At 41.3% G+C, this 12,341-nt stretch overlaps 1 long non-coding RNA gene across 1 annotated transcript; it reads left to right on the forward strand.

Annotated features, from left to right (window-relative positions):
• Positions 2,459-10,955, forward strand: LOC110399037. Its single transcript, XR_002438845.1, has 3 exons — positions 2,459-6,487; positions 6,671-6,853; positions 8,045-10,955. It is a non-coding gene; the product is annotated as an uncharacterized LOC110399037 (long non-coding RNA).

The following is a 12,341-nucleotide window of genomic DNA, read 5'->3' on the forward strand; positions in this document are numbered from 1 at the left end:
TTTGTCTTGTCTGTTATTTTAGAGAGCTGCAGATCTCCAGTCTTCAGCACTGACACAACTCCAGGTTTTGCTTTTCTGCTCTTGGTGATACTCAAGAATTTACCAATGCTAAACATGGAGGGGGAATCTGACTGTTAAATAGTTCCTATAGCAACTTTATTATTTACAGTCCAGAGTATATTAATTATCCTAATAACAAGACTTAGCATTCTGTTTTGTTCTCATCTCTCTCACTTCACAAACTGCTTAAACTCATGCTGGTGAACTAGAACTCACTGACAAACATCCTTAAGAGCTCCAAGAGACTTGCTAGTTTCTGATACTTGGAAGAATAAGATGAATTACTGGCTTACCTGGAGAAACTCAGAGGAAGGCTATCTCCAGAAAACAGCAATAAAATATCAGATAGAAAATGTAGTTACTTTTCTATTTTTTTGGTATTATGAGCAAAGCTGTTTCAAAGATCCGAAACGTGAAGTGGTATTTGATTCTTCTGGTCTTCTTTTCTAAATCAGAATGACACCCTATGTTGCTTCCTGTACCAACACATGGTCATTTTATCATTAAATGTGTCAGCTACTGAATACAATTCAAATATCGGTTGGAGAAAACAAAAGCTCCTTAAAAAGAAACAGCAAAGGTAAGTGCTGTTAAGGCTGCATTCCTTCTAAGGGTAGCATCTAGGTTGCTGATGATACATCAGATTAGAAAAATAATCAGCTGCATCTCCAAAGAACATTCCCTTCTTCTGCATTTAATTCTTTTGGTCCTACACATAAACAAAGTGCTTAATTATTTAAATCTAGATGACCAGCTGAGTCTTACTTCTTTCATTTTTAAAGTCTCAAAGCAAGGAGACCATGGCTTTGTTTCATACCTTGCTACAGGACAAGAACATTCATGGCTGAGATCTTTGAGACATAGGATGTCCTCCTAAGCATTCTATTTGAGACCTGAGCAATAATCTGACCTCACTTAATGGCTTTGTGTCACCCTCTCTCCCCTTTTCTTCTCACATTCTCCCTAAATATTTAGACTGCCAAGCCCTATTTGCTTTTCACCAAGTGCATTACTCCTCAAATTTCCTTAATGCCGCGCAGAGCACATGCTCACGTACTCACCTTGTGCCCTTGACTTTAGCCAGGAAATGTGCCCTGCCCTTCTCTCCAAGGTTCTCACCTCCACAGCAGAGGTGCCACAGCTGCTCAGGAACAGTTGCTGAGCTGCCCTAAATTAGAGACAGGTGCATTAAAGGAAATTGCAATTGATCCTTGTTTCCTCCATACTGCAATGGTGAAAGAGCTCGGTGTGCTGCTGAGCTAGACTTGGAGCCAGAGGAAAAACTGCCCAGAGAAAATCAGGGCAGAAAGCTGGGAGGGGAAAGCACCAAAGTTGTCCCAAGCTGAACCCTTGTCACCGATCAGTTGTTTGTGTTTAATTATGCTCATTTAAAAGATAGAAAATAAATCTGTGCATTCAAAGGTAGAAAGGATGAAAACCTGTAAATAAATAAAGGCTCCAAAAGGAACCATTCGGGGTATTTAACTTTTTTAACTTGTGAAAATGTTTGAACATTCATAGATTTAGGTTTGGATTTTTTTTTTCCCCTCTTTTAATGTTTTCTTTTTCAGTAACTACAAGAAAGTAATTGCCAGCAGGTTGAGCTTTTTCTTCCCTTTTACAACAAACAAATGCACACATTTTTCTTTCACTCTTCTTTAACTTTTCTAATCATTTTGTCACCTTGTAAAAAATTTAAGTGGCTAAAAGGAAAACTAAATTAGCAGAAATTACTCTGCCGTTACTTGAAACTCCTGTTTCCACTGTAATCCTAAAGATATGGGAACTTTGAAAGGCTGCAGAATAACAAAGTAAGGCAGGAAGAGAGAGAGAAGGAAAAGTTTAAAACAAACAAAAGCAACAAAAGAAAAAAAAATCTCTTTTAGTATTACTTTTCCTCCTGTTATTGTCTGATAGAAGTTGAGTAAAATAATAGCCTCATAACATTTAGAAGAGCTGAATCAGAAGAATGTCCTATTTGATAATTATTCTTTTTCAAAAATAGGATATTTGAAGAAATTTTTATTAAAAATCTCTGTGAGCCCAACTGACAATTTCCAGTCCTAACAAGAAACATGGATCGGAATAGTTTTGATCTGCTCACATCTATCCAAGTTTTGCAGTTCTGTTAGAAGCTTGTGCAGCTGTGCACTGTTGTAACTCTTTGGCCCAAAAGGTGCTGTGGACATTGTGTTTGATTCCAATTCTTCCATACCCATGTGTGAATATATATATATATTCATGCATATGTACTTGCAAACATTTGTATGTTTATACATATATTTGTGTTATGCATAGATATAGAAAAGAACCATGAATTGATCTTTAAATTAGAAATTCAGATCAGAAAGTGCTACCTGCTTCAGGGAGATAAAGGGAAAACAGATGCCAACCTCATTCCATGCTCTTCCTGCACTTCCAGCTTCTTGCTTTGTGGTTCTGGGATGGAAATCTGGAAGAACTCCAAAACTTCAGAGATTTTAGAAGAGGACAGTGGTTTGTTCCTTTTCAGAATTTTGAAACAAGATTGACTAAAAATCTCAACAAGTATACACACAAAGTATTAACTCTAAACAAAATCCGAGATGCCAATATACTACAGTAACAAGATATAGGGTGAAGCTACTAAAGTATATTAAGTTGTCTTTGGAACATCTCATGTTCTTCTATTTAGAAAAGGCCATATACACCCAGTACATATTTGCAACCAGTGTAATTCCTTCCTATTGCCTTCAGAAAGTTTTGGATAGCTTAAAGCGTTTGCTATAATATGTACTTTGGATGACACTGAAAACAAGGGAGGGAAGGGGAAAAAAAACAGAACACCAACCAAATGCATAGAGGAAAAAAAAAAAACCAGAAACACATCTCAGTTGTAATCTAGTGCCTGCTTTCATCTTCACTTTTTCTCTTTGTTCTCACCTTGGCTGGCATAAAAACAGCCTTGGCGGTGATGGAAAGTTTCATTTCTGAATTTTGAAGCCAGTCTAATGTCTTTCATAAGATAACATCCTCAGTTACCTCTGCATTAGTACATGCTGAGAAGTTTTGTGGATTTGAATGTGAGGGAGTCAGAAGCCTGAAAGAGTCAGGTTTGTTAACAAGTCAACAGCCTCTTTCACAATACTTCCAGTCTAACCTGAAATGGATGGTACCAGGCACTGCAGGGAAAAAACTACTCCTAACAGCTTCTGTGGAGAGTTTGTAGATGGTGGAAAAGGCACTCTTTGTTCATGCTGTATGCTAGAACCGATTTATTACATATGTAACAATAATGCATGTTATTATTTCAAGACATGCTGCTGTTCTTCTTGACTGCCTTGTGCCTCTGCAGTGCAGAACAACCACGCTCCCTTCCAGTTGGTATGAGGTATGTTTCAGCCCTCTCCTTGTTCTCCCTTTCCCCTCTGGCAGAGCACTGGCCTAGGAGAAGGCACGACTGCTCCTCACAGAGCTGCACCAGCCCCACGCAGCCCCAGCCTTGCACCACTTGAACGTTGCTGGTCTTTGATGGGATTAGTACCAATGTGCCCACAAGTCGTTCGGTATCAGCTGAGCAGCATTTACTTCAACAGCCCTGGCTCAGCCTCTGTCTCACCAAAACCTGTTGAAAAACCTGTGGCCTCTGTCCTGTCTGAAGTAGAGCCCCAGGGAATTTAGTACCTGTACCTACGAGCCCCTTCTGACCCTGATAATGTTGATATCTGGTACTATTCCTTCATCTCTTTTGTAAAGTTGAATTCTCAATTCTGTACTGGGAACTGTGTCTTGACTGAGAGGGCTATCTGTGAGAAGACAGAAGAGTTGTTAGGAAAAGTAAGAATCAACAACAATTACTATGGAAACAGAGCTCACGCTTTTTCCTGCAAACAGCAGGATACTTACCCGTTTTTTAGGCACTGAAGAATGGTGGTTCTAGAGATGAGCGCCGTTCTCAGGAAAATCCCCTTTTCCTTCAATTTCCAAATACTATTGGCTGTAACACTGCACCTGGCCATAACATTCTATGGAAGTCACTGATGGCGATTTAATTAAAATAGCCTGATGTGAACCTGGGAGTGATGATTAAGCCTAAAGTTCAATGGGGAGTCCACGTGAGAAACAGCACTGACATTTTTGTCAACCCCTATTTATCAATGGCTGCATTGCATCAGCTGGGATTTCTTCACTCTATCAGGTGTAATAGATGAAGAATCACAATGGGACTGTGTGCTATGGTTAAGTCTGATGTTTGTTTTTTTAAAAAAATTCATTAACGGAAAAAGCATATTTTCTTGCAGATAGTTGTATTTCCAGCGGTGAGGGAACATTAATAAGATTTTTTGATGCTTCAAAGGCTGAAGTCCCCTGAATAGTTAGCTCTTGATGAAAGGCAGGGAGTTGCAGTGCTTCTGTGGTAGGTGACTTCTTCAGCAGTGCAAAGATTGAGAATACGTAAGGAATGGGTCAAGAGAGGAAAAGCAAGATTGCCCCATTAAAATACCATCCTCATTAAATATGGCCTCATTCCTCGAAGTAATCAGCTTCATACATGCATTGGTTTGGAATCTTTTCTACTGAAATTTGTCAAATGCAGAGTATTTTTAATGGGAAAAAAATGTATCGTGTTCCATAGATGCTTATTAGTCTGCATTAAAGACAAAGCTGAGGGTAGAGTTGGTGTAAATCCCTGAAAGTCAGTGATGACAAATTTATTTTCCTGTTCAGTGTTTTTAATAAGTATTTATAAGAACAGATGGTGGGCAGCAGCAGAACATGTTCAGTTTTATCGAGACATTTGGCTAACAAGCACAGACTAAGATGCATTTCTTTCCTTCTCGACTTAATAATTTTAATTAGAGGCAAAAGGTGTGGTAGTCTCATTGTCTGGAGGCATATGTGCAATATTGTGTTGGCTGGGCAGGGCTGGGTGGGAGAGAATATCACTGCCTGTAATGAAGGGTGGTGCATATCTATGCAATCTCTATTTTTTTTTATTGTCTGGTAATCTAAAAAATGCAAATTCCAAATCTGCTATTGCACAACACAGAGAGAGATACACTGAGGCTATGCTTTCAGTTAGTCAGAGAACAAAAACATGACTACAAAACGTGTATAAGTAATACACACTGTCGCTGGAGAAGAAAGGCTTTTTAACAAATAGTGGGACATGTATTTATTATCTTGATGGGGAATTTCAAAGTTCCCCATGGAACTTAGCGGTCTCTGGAACTCCTTTGCTATTTAAATGCTTTTGAAAATCTCACTTATTAAGTACTCATTTTGAACTTTATATGCTCCCTCCCTAAGGACATCAAAGTGTTCTGGAAGTAGTAATTAAAGATCATATGCTCTAATGGTGTTCTGGTCATTTAACCTACTTATCTCTGGTCATGTTCTAGTTATTTTCCAGATGGACTTACCCAGGCTGGATGTGGCTTTTGTCCTTTACCACTGAGCCAAGCCCCAGCGCAGAGCTGCTTCTCCTGTGCTTGGATACAGCAGTGGGAGGTGGGGAGCATAACAGAACAGGGCTGGTCCCAAAAGGAACCACTGAAATGAGATTTGTACCCTGAGCAGCCCTGCCACGACATTCTTACTGAATGCTCCTTCTGTGTGAATGGATTATGAAAACATTCAAAATGTCATCTTGTGAATGCTATTTTCTTAGAGCAGTGTGCTTCAGATATTTTCCACTAGAAGCTAAGCTGCCCTCATGTTCGGCTCTCATAGTCCTCTTGAAGATGGTTGGCTGGTATACCATCATAAGGAAACGTCATGGTATATAAGCAGAGTACTTTCTAACAAAAAATCTGCTATTGACTTCAGATTTTCATTCATGTAAGTGTGAAACTTTAAACAGATGATTTATATATATATATATTTTATAAGACTTTATTGAAGATTTTCCCTTACTGAGTGAAGTTTACTTCTTGAGAACAGTTTAAATAGCTATCCTCCTCCTGGCTGTAAAAGGGCAGCACAGCTTTATCAGTCATTATCTCACGGCCTTTGATCAGTGCTGTTCATCTCACTGTGCACAGCTACCAGTGTTACCTGTGCGGCTCTTTACGACTACAGACTTTTTTTTTATGTTCTCAGTGACTGTGTATCTCTTGCTGGGATTAGTGCCATTTCTGAACTGTATTACCAAGACTTATGAGGTAGCCTGGGTGCTTGATCTAGTGGTTGCCAACGCTGCCCACAGCAGGGGGTTGGAACTCAGTGATCGTTAAGATCCCTTCCAACACAAGCCATATGATGATTCTGTGAGACAGAGAGCGCTTGTCTCACCTGTCCAGCTGCTGGAGTCTTCCCATGCAGTGCTTGACGCTGAGAGCAGAGGTTTTGCTCACATGCACAGCTGTCATCCAGACACAAGTCACATCGGAAGTCTGTAAGGTCACCACTTAAAGGGATTAGTGTTCTAGTCCTTATGGTCTACCAGGTAAATGATATATGGTTTGCGTGATGTATCACAACACATCCATGCCCAACAACCCAGGGTTATATTATTGTATAATATATAATTTCAGATTTTAAGTACAAAGGACTGATAAATCCTGATTATCAGACATGCTGGAGTAGTGAAAACAGAATAATCTCATTTTACCTTCTCTTTCCACCACAGACCTTTCCATATATCAAACATATGCTTGGACCATGGAAATGCTGGAGGAAGAGGCAGCCAGGATGTCCTGTGATAACTCTGTGCAGCAGTCCCTGTGGATGCCTGCACTTTGGGAAGTTCCAGAGCTTGATGGTCAGCAGTAAACCAGGGCAGCAAAGAAACCAGGGCCAAACACTGAAATAGGTATGTGTATGATATTCCTAATACCAAACTGTCTGCACTTACAAGCCATTGCAATGCTGTTGCTTACCTGTGCTGCCAACTGAGCTGTTAAAAGACCATGGATAACTGGAAACAAGTAAACAACAGATGAGAAAATTTAATAGCTAAAACCCAGAATTTTGACTTCATTTCACTTTTTTTTTTTCTGTTCTGGGGGATGGTATTTAAACATTATCTATGTGTTAAGATGTGTGCTGACACATATTTTCAGAGTTTTCAGATGTTACGTACAATGCTGTCAATGTGTGCTGTTTTATGATGCTGGATCAGCAAACCCTGCTGGCTTTTGTCAGGTCAGCACCTGATCCTCCAATGAATTGTTGTGGGTTGGTGGATGTAGCCTGGCATTAAACTGAGTGCACAGGTGGGGCTAAACTCCTCCCTGGCTTCTGTGCTATCCCACTGGCTATTTCTTTCTGGGAGACACAGTCCCACTCTCCTCTGACAAAAGGGTTTGTGTTTATGGAGAAGTGTTACCAGGCTCACCCCTTCCCTCTGCTGGACCTGTACTCAAGGAGCACAGAGCTAGGCAGTCTTCAATTCTCCATGGTGCTCTTCTGGAAAACCAGGATGTACCATGCCTGGGGAAGGCATGAGAGGGCTGAGACCAGAGGCCAGTCAGCCTCCTGCAGCCAGAGCTTGTTGGGTGTCTCAAATGGCTGAACAGGCAAAGCCCTGGTTATGAAAAATGGGAAGGACCGCTCTTTTGAACTGCGTCTGTTGGTTGTATTTGAGTGGATCAATGTGCTAAAGCAATGTGAACTTCAAAAACATAATATCATTTAATGTTTTAAAAGATTTGCAGTGCCTACATGGGAATTTTTTGGATGGGATGCTGTTTTACAGACAGAACAGTCTGTGTTGTATGGTTTTTCTGTTTGTACCTGCTTGTAAGACATTGTAATACATAAAACAGTAATTGTAGATATTAGCATAGATATCTGGAATCTAGATAAGCAAAACCAGGTTAAAGTACAATGCACTGCAGTTAATTGAGGAAGTGCTGATGACATTTTCTGGACTGTGTTACGCAAGAGGCCCGAGTAAAAGTCATTCTTGCAAAGACCCCTGGTTTTGTGATTCCTGACAAGGGCAAATTTTTGGCAGAATATGTTTTCTGCACAAGTTCTGAAGGCGTTCTTCTTTAAGCAGGTAACTTCAGATGGCTCCTATAGGCAGACTGACACGTACGGAGGTTTGGAGATCTGATCTCAAGTGGCACAGCTGGCACTGCTCTGCTGCCTGGAGAAGAGCTGCTTTGGTTACATGTGGTGAGGTGCTGGCCCCGAGCATCCAGACTGCTTCATCCTATTGGTCTGAGATGAAAAATACAGATTTTGTTGGCTTACAAGGGTAGGAAGGATTTATCTCCTACAGGGCATGTCCAATCAGTTATGTTTCTTAGATGTTGTGTACTGTTTTTGAAAAGAGAGAGAAATGGTTTGCTAGGAACAAACCTGTCTCTCCCCATCTAATCACCCGGAGAAAAAAGCTGTTGAAAACAAATTTACTTGTTCCTGTGTGTATCTTCCCAGCCATTAAGCTGGTGTGTAGGAAACTGAGCTTTGCACGCGCTCCTTCCTTGCCCTTCTGCCCTTAATTGAGTAATATACTATTCTGTGAATAGATCCACTGGTTTCAACTCACTGGTATGAATGTGTCAGGTCAGCAGTGAATGCCAGTCCACACACTGCTGTGTAAGAGGCAGGGCAGTACCTGCAATTTTATTCTAATGTGCAATTAACACAAATAATCTGACTTTGGATCAAGTAACAAAAAAGATACAAGAATGAAGATAAAAATTCAGAGCACTAAGTTTTTACTAGTTGTCTGCACAGATGTAGGGATGACCTAGCACTGTTAGCACAAAGAATATTCACGCTGGGGGCTGTCAGTTCCGGACCTTGGCCCTTCTGCTGCTGCTGCAGGGGCTGACTGGTGGCACAGGTGATGAGCCTGTCACAGCACTGTCAGAGCGGTGGTCTAAAACTGGCTATGGAGTGCTCTGCAGGCTACCACATGTACCCTGGCTGCTGCTCAGTGGGTTTCAAAGAAGGCTTTTCTCCTTCCACTGCCACTAAGGAAATACAAAGGCTCTCAATACCTGCTTTCCAGCCACTTGCCTTCACTGGTACTCGGCTCTTGGAGCTGCTCTGAGGGCCACCAAGAGAACACTGATCTCGAGTAAGTTCCCCATACTTAATCCACATATGTCCATGTGCATACTGTTTGTGCTATTTCTACAGCACTGCAGAAATCTTCTGTTTTCCTCGCATATATGCGAAGTGCAGCTTTGCTTCTGCCATCATCTCACAATTTTACTGTGACTTGAAAAAAGAGTGTGCATGGGGCAGGACAGCACACCGGGAGTTCAGGGAGGAGAACACTACAACATTGGATTAAAACAATTCTGAAGGGTGAGTAATGGAAAGCTGGCAGTTAATTTTTGGTGTCTTGCTTAGCACATACCTCCACAGAACCTCTACACGTGTGTTATCAAAGTGACTCTCTAAGCAAAAACCTAGGTGATATACAAAGAACAGAACAGACTTTCCACGTCCATTTCATTTAATTCCATTAGCCAATTTCACAGCTGATTTGTCAGAGGGAAGCCTATTTACGAAGACAACCTGAGTAAATATGATTGATTGCCTCGTCAGCCCCTGTAATTTCACTTTTTATAGTTCTCATATCAGATATGTGATTTCAGACTTCAGAAGGAATGGAAAGAATAGAGAAAAGAAGCAACAGTTTGACCAAGATTTACATCAGACGTACATCAAGTAGAAGAGTTAGGAACCATATTTGAGACTTAAAAGGCTTAAGGAAAAAGCCTGTTATATAAAAAATGCTGTGACGATGTATATTCTCATATGTCAACTGTTATTCAGCAGTTGTTATTATGTGATATATGAGCTCCAGGATGAAGTCATATGAACAATATTTCCTCATGTTTTACACTGAACTGTATAATGTATGTATGCATTCTGCATGTCCAAAGCATTAATTAAATCCTATTAAGTAAACTCTGCATTTTGGGAGGCAGAATTAAACTTGAGTAAAGCATAACAGTCATTAAGTTCATTTGCTTTAATTTAGAAAATGCTCCTATCATAAACATCTATTGCTAGTACTCAAAAAGGCGTAAAGTATGTTTTGGCAATTTGATTGCAAAAGCACTGAACAGAACAGTCTATATTCCTCCCCAAGCCTTCCCCCTCCGAAAAGGAGAAAAAGTGCAATGTTTCTATAGAAAAATAACATGAACAAATAGCTAGATTTTGAAACATGTCTTAAAGGCTGAAATTTTAAGTGTTTTTTTTTCAGTGAAAAGAAGCTAGTCAGTGCTCCCCATCACCCTGTATTAATTTTCTGTCTGCATAATCATTCCCACTTTCAGTGGCTCTTATTCATGTTCCAAATGGATGGATGTGTCCAAATGAAAAAAATAAAATACATAGATCATGCACTCTACAAGGGAAAAGGGAATACTGATATCTTGACTAACATCAGGAATGGTTTTGAAGTGATGGAGGTCTATAGAGCATGTATAACACGTGGTACATGTGAGAGGCTTTTAGATAAGTTACTACACAACTGCTGTTCCCTTCTGGGGAAGGGAGGTCTCTGATTCTTACTCGAAAAAGGCAAATGTTGTGTCCATTGTTAAGCAAAGCAAGGAGGAGTATGCACCTCAGTCCCTGGAAAGATTATGGATCTTGTCCTGAAAATCATCTCCAGGCATGTATGGATGTAAATGTAATCAGGAACAGTCAGTGCAGATTTACAAAGGGCAAGTCCTCCTTGACAAACCTGACTGCACTCTGTGATGAAATGATGGCCTATGCTGACGAAGGGAGAGGGCTGGACAGAGGATGTATTGGCTTTAGTGATGATTTTAACGCTGTCAGAACCAAGTGAGAAAACCAAACTCCTCTCTTAGAGATGGCAGGTGGTATAATATGGGGTTGTCAACGGTTTACAGGCGTTTGGCCCGGTTCCATGACAAAGGGGACGGAGGACCCACGGGCCCATGCCCTGGGAAAAGGGAAAAGGGGAAAAGGGTAAGGAGATGGCCCTGAGAGCAAAGAACAGCAGCAACAATCTGAGGAGAAACAAACTAATTTACTAAATAAGATATCGGAATGCAAAACAACACACTATAATACAATATAATTACAATTTAAGCTGATAAATCCAATACAGAGAGAGAGAATGTCCCAAAATCAAGGTAGGCCTTACTCTACTACCGACGATAAGATGGCTGGAGAGCGGGTTGCTGCCAAGACGAGAGACGGCGGAAAAAGGGACGAGGTCTCGTGATGTGCAAGTTTTTATACTGCGAGATTTTATCTTTTCCCTCTGGCTGGAAAATGGTAACAGAGGAGCAAAGTACCGTGGGGACTGTAGTAGTCCTTCTCTTCTGAGAACCAGGTATATCCACTACATGATATTATGATGTGGAGTACCAATAACCGAAAATCACAAAACCATGACAGGGGTACAGTGGGGTATAGCCACAAACTGGAAGTTCAGAATGGACATTACAAAAAACAATTATCACTAGGAGGGTAGCGCAGCACTGGAAGAACCTGGAGAGGCTGTGGAGCCTCAGCCTGTGGATGTTTCTAGGACTCAACAATGTCTCAGCTGACCTGATCAAACAGCAGTCTGCTTGAGGAGGAAAGCTGGAGTTGATGGCCTTCACAGGCATCTTTTGACCAGTATTTCTGTGACTATGTTTTTGCCTTTGAGCTTCCAGCAACGCTTCAGCAAAGTGAGCAGTAAGTTACTCCAAGCGTGATATCTTTATACCTTCGTGTGACACAAGGGCAGTCATGCAGGTAATCGCTTGTATGGACTTTGTCCCTGCTAATGCAGTTGTGTCACTGCTGGTCAGCCTTCAGTAACATTTTGTGTGGGGGTGTGAACTGCCAGAGATTGCTGTGCTGAACTGAGAATGGAATTTAAATGTCAGGTGAGCAAGGAAAGGATTTAGATCTCCCTTTTCTCCCATAAGTTATAATACACAACATTCTTTAATGTTGATGAGGCAAGCTTCATCAAGCCATCTCCATCATGGAGGCAGTGCCACCTCCCCGACACAGGTTTGCAGGAAAGGCAGGGCTGGGTGGAGCCAGGCCCACCCCTTCCCGGCTCCTTCCACTACCATCCCTGGCCACCATGTCGACACTGGCACGCAACAGGCCGCACACATGGCGTATGGCCCCACAGCCAAGAGGGATCTGGGACAACAGATGGAACTCAATGTCCAGATGCGCTCTGTGGATTGGTTTGAGCAACAGAACTCCCCGTGCCTGGGGAAAGCCATGAGGCGACAATGCAGCAAACAGGAAATGATTCACCAGTTTTCAGCACAGAGCTCAAACACTACTTCTGCTACAACAAATACACCATTTAATTTTGCTGGAGAAGTTGCTTATAAAAT

Source organism: Numida meleagris, chromosome 4 (genome assembly GCF_002078875.1).
Source record: "Numida meleagris isolate 19003 breed g44 Domestic line chromosome 4, NumMel1.0, whole genome shotgun sequence".
In the NCBI taxonomy this organism is placed as follows: domain Eukaryota; kingdom Metazoa; phylum Chordata; class Aves; order Galliformes; family Numididae; genus Numida; species Numida meleagris.